Here is a 5,520-nt window from a genome sequence, read left to right on the forward strand (position 1 = left end):
ATAGGGGTATCAGATCATTGCCACAAGTACTTACAACTTTTCTTAAGTTCTTTACTCCCCATGGGGTATAGGCTGTCAGCGACTTTTCTCCACTGTTCTTATTGCTGGGCTGTCCTGTCTGCTTTGCTCCAGTTGAATCTGTTTTTTCAGCCCTACCTCAGAATCCCTTTTTGGATTTTGTTGAAACAGTTCTTCCAGATCTTGTTGGTATTGAATTGTCATTGGTGCTTCAGTAACTTTGCTGTTTTCTATATAGGGATGTTGGTCCAGTGCAAACCCATTTTCACTTTTGGAAAGAGGTGATCCAAACTAGTCTGGCCACTATCCTTTGATGTGTCCAACATAGGAGGGCATACCAGGAGCGTGTGGCTCTGCTGGTATATCTCTCAGGGATATACCAGCTACTTACCACACAGCCACTCCTACGCCTATTGTAAAGACAGACGAATTGCCGTTAAGCATTTCACCTAGCACGATTACGTTTCTGCCAGTTCGCCGCATCAAAAGTTATGACATAATGCATAATTATTTCAAAACAATGTGAAGACCTAAGCATTACATTTGACAAAATAATCTGAATGTTAAAAGGTTAAGTCAAAAACCATTATTAAACTATTGACAAGGATTTGGTCAGCCTGAGACTATAGTATAAAAAAAAAAAACTTGCCCCAGGTATCACACAGTAGGACTGAACCCAAGACTACATGGTTGGGCAGCAAACTGCTTAACCACATAACCACCCCTGCATCTATATAAATATTGTAAGAATAATCATGGAATTCATGCAAAACAGTGAAATGGGTTGATGTGAACATTTAATAAAGAAAATTGAAGTAACTGAGTGAATTGTATGATTATATAATGAACAAAAAAATTTGAAGAATTTCCAAATTTCCAAACATTAATTCAATAGCTTGTAAATAGCTTTCAGGTATCTGGCCAAGTTTTAGTGCCGTGTGGTTTTACTCTTCTCAGTCTTTATTGCACCTGTTACATTATGTTGAGGGGGAAAAAATATTTGCTTCAAATGTTCTTAAATGAAATGATGTTCACTTTTGTAGCATTATTGATACTGTAAATTAGGCTAATTAAAATGTCCATAAGATCAATATATGAAATTGAAACAACAGTAAATTAAAACAGTCACCTGTGTACTATATTTAACATATGTACACCACTGAAAGGCAGGATGATGTGGGTGGGGTTCTGAGAGAAAATCTTTCCATAAATATGTTGTATTAAAAACACATATATATCAAACAAAGTGAACATCATCCCAGCAGTGACTCACATGAACACCAGATGTATTTAATTTAATGTTGTTTCAATATTTCATACACAGAGTTTATTTCAGCCTGGCAAGCTCTTTGCAATATCAGTGGATATATCATGAAGTTGTATATCAGAGGAGACAAATTTCATTAAGACATGTGACATGTCATTGACAAGGCCTAACCAGGTTGAAATACATTTTATGTTCTTGAGGGTCACTACTGGCTGATGTTTACCTCACTGCAATGTATATTGTTCTTAACACATCTCTATGAAAGAGATTTTCTCTCACACAAAAGCCATAGCATCATGCTTTTCAAAGGTGTATACATGTTATGTATGATGAAACACAGTTGGCTATTTTAAAATGTTCGTGTTTAAATTTACCTCATTTATAAAAAGAAAAAACTTCTCTTTTTATTTATAAATAGTTTGAATCACGATGAAATAAATAGAAATAACTAATGTTTAATCATCAGTATACTCTGTCATCATGCAATGCCAAGGCAAGAAGACAGTTGCACACACACAGAATAGGCTTCTTTCAGTTTGTCAACCAAATTCAGCAGAAGCTATGGCAGTAGATCCTAGCCCAAGGCTCCACAGTGTGAGTATGAACCCAAAACCATGTGGTTGAAAAGCAAATTTCTTGCCACACATTCACACCTGTACACACACACACATTTCAAATTTACAGGAAACAAAAGACGAAGACATGTGAGGGAACAAGCATGTGTATTAGTTTAACACTTGGAAAAAATGGAAATATATATATGCACACACACACACAAAGACAGACAAATAAATATACATACATACACACACATGCGATAGGTTTCTGCAGTCTTTGTGCATCAGATCTCACTAGGGACATCAGTCGATCCAAAGCAATGCAAGAAAACACTTGCCCAAGGTAAGCTACACAATAGGATTAAACTTAGAACCACATAGTACAGTTGTCAAATGAACTTAACTACACAGTAATACCAATTTATTACAGCTTTCATAGCATTAAACAGAAACAAGATGGTATCAAGAGATGTCTTATCTTCTTTAGTTCATAGGTTTTAAAAGTAAAATAAAAAAAACCCAGTAGTTCAACCATTCTGCTCATATTTCTTCCATGACAGACCTATCTATAACTACCATACATCAAAATGTTGAGCCTTATGAAAATGACAAAGATTGAAATATATGGCATATTGCTGTACTCAAAAAGACCCATCCACCACAATAGAACATAAAGTAAGTGCCACATAAAGAGTGCTAATGATGGCGCCATGTAAAAAGGAGTGGGGCTGGTGCTATATTAAAAGCATTGGGGCTGGTTTCACGGGAAAAGCATTGGTAATGGTGCCATGTAAAAAGGACTGGGGCTGGTGCCTTGTGAAAAGCACTGGTGATGGTACCATGTAAAAAGCATTCAATACACTCTGTGGAGTGGTTGGCGATAGGAAGGGCATCCAGCTGTAGAAACCAAGCCAAAACAGACTGTGGAACTTTTATTCTATAGGTCACTTTTGCTGAACAATGAAGCTATAGGGATATAAACAAACCAACAGTTATCAAATGGAGTAGGGACCCAAACACACACACACACATGTATATATGGAACAAAATATAAATACCATCAGTTTGAAAATTACTTCACAAACCCATGCAACCATGGAAACAGATGTTAGATGATGACGATGATGACACATGCTTGTGTATGGTAGTTATAATTACTTGTGTATATAGTGTGAGAAGTTTAATACAAAACATTTGGCTAAAAATAGCGCAGGGGAGGTGGGATTAGTACTATATTTTAATGTAAAAAAAAATAAAAGGTTAATACAAAATACAGTACTGACTTTTAGATACAAAAAGTAGACATTGTTTTATATTTGAGATTGAATTATTCCCTAGTGAATTAGGGGGTCTCTTTCTCTTACATGAACCCTAGACTTCATAACACGAGAGCTTAACCCATTGGCATTCAGATTACTGCATCAAATGTAATGCTTATACATTCACATTATTTTGAATTAATCCTGCATTATCTCCTATCTCTGAGATTTCAAGAATGTAATTGTTTATTTTTAGAATGACATTGTAGGGTAAGTGTGAGAGGCCAGATCTGGCCAGTCTGAACATAAATCAAGTAGAATATTTGAGCCAGATATTGCTGGTTTAAATGCAAAAAAGTTAATCTGCTCTCCTAGGTGTATGAGCAACTGAGATTATAATATTTCCCACTGAATGGGAATGAGATCCATTGCAGGATTAACTTCCCAATTATTGCTGGAACTCATATACAGCTGAGTGAACCAGAGCAATGTGAAACGAGGCGTTTCACTCAAAAACACAATGCACTGCCCAGTCTGGGAATTGAAATCACAATCTCATGATTGTGAGTGCAACACCCTAGCCACTAAGCTATGTGCCTTCACAGTAAATAAAGTAGGTATATGTTAAAAAAATGTGTTGTTTTAAGGTAATTTTTCTAATATTTTACCAAGGACCTTGCAGTATAAGAGACTGGATTTGAACCGTTAGCCTTTCAACTTACAGGATAACCTTCACAGGAGTCAACTAACAAGCTTATCAAGCCAATGAAAGAGTCTCTTAGGGATTGCTTGACCTACAAGAAATAACAACTACATCTTCCTCAACTCACACCCCTACCATCTAATAATAATAATCCTTTCAACTATAAGCGCAAGGCCTGAAATTTGGGGGATGGGGACCAGTATTTTACTGGTACTCAATTTATTGGCTCCAAAAGGATGAAAGGCAGTCAACTTTGGTGGAATCTAATAATAATAATAATCCTTCCTACTAAAGGCACAGAGCCTGAAATTTTTGGGGAGGGGACTAGTTGATTATATTGACCCCAGTGTTTCACTGGTACTTAATTTAACAACCTTGAAAGGATGAGAAGCAATGTCGACCTCAGTGGAATTTGAACTCAGAACGTAAAGACAGATGGAATGTCATTAAGCATTTCACCTGGTGTGCTAACAATTCTGCCAGCCAGCTGCCTTAATAATAATAATAATAATAAAAATAAAAGCCATCAAATAATGTAGGCCTAGAGACATGGTTTCAATAAAACCTGGAATGCTTCTTACAAGATCGGGTTACCTTGCATTGTTAGATGAATATACAAAGCTTCATTATGTTGACTCATCAATTTTTAATAACCAGATGCTATTTTTACGAATCTTTCTTTCATATAAATATATCTTATTCTAATTTTGAATAGTTATCATGGAACAAAATATAAATACCATTAGTTTTACTCTTTTACTTGTTTCAGTCATTTGACTATGGCCATGGACTTATTCTTTGGAAGCCTAGTACTTATTCTATCGGTCTCTTTTGCCGAACCGCTAAATTACGGGGACATAAATACACCAGTATTGGTTGTCAAGCGATGTTGGGGGAACAAACATTATCATGCACATGCCATTACACATTATTGGAGCATCCAAATTCCGCAGCAGCATGATGGGCGCACCAGCCTGAAGATGGATTGGACGGTTTGACTGAAGCTGGTAAGCCAGAGAGTTGCATCAGGTTCCAATCTGATTTAGCATGGATTCTACAGCTGGATGCCCTTCCTAATGCCAACCACTCCAAGAGTGTAAATGGCTGCTTTTTACATGCTAGTTACAGGACACTGGCATCGACCTAAACTGATTTCACTTGGCTTGACAGGTCTTCTCAAGCAGAACATATCTCCAAAGGTCTCGGTCACTTATCACCTCAAAGAGGCCCAACATTTGAAGGGTGCTTTTTATGTGCCACCAGCATTGGCCACGACTACAATTTCACTTGGCCTGACAGGTCTTCGCAAGCATGGCATATCACCAAAAGTTCTTAGTCACTTGTCATTGCCTCCACGAGGCCCAACGTTTGAAGATCATGTTTCACCACTTTGTCCCATGTCTTCCTGGATCTACATCTTCTGCAGGTTCCCTCCACAGTTAGAGATCGGTACGCAATGCTCATTTATTTACCTTGTTTTGAATCAATTATGCATTATCCTGAAGCTTCAAAATTTCGATAATGTGATCGTTTATTTTTAGAATGATATTGTAGGATTGGTGTGAAAAGTCAGATATGGCTGGTTTGGATAGTAAACAGGAAGATTAACTGGGCTAGATATGACTGCTTTAAATACTAGAGCATAAAAGGAAGGAAACAAAAATGAAAATCAAAACACCTTGGTGTTCTCAAACGAAATCAAAAACAATATAAAAC

The sequence above is a fragment of the Octopus bimaculoides genome, chromosome 8 (assembly GCF_046866305.1).
Source record: "Octopus bimaculoides isolate indiv1 chromosome 8, ASM4686630v1, whole genome shotgun sequence".
Taxonomy (NCBI): domain Eukaryota; kingdom Metazoa; phylum Mollusca; class Cephalopoda; order Octopoda; family Octopodidae; genus Octopus; species Octopus bimaculoides.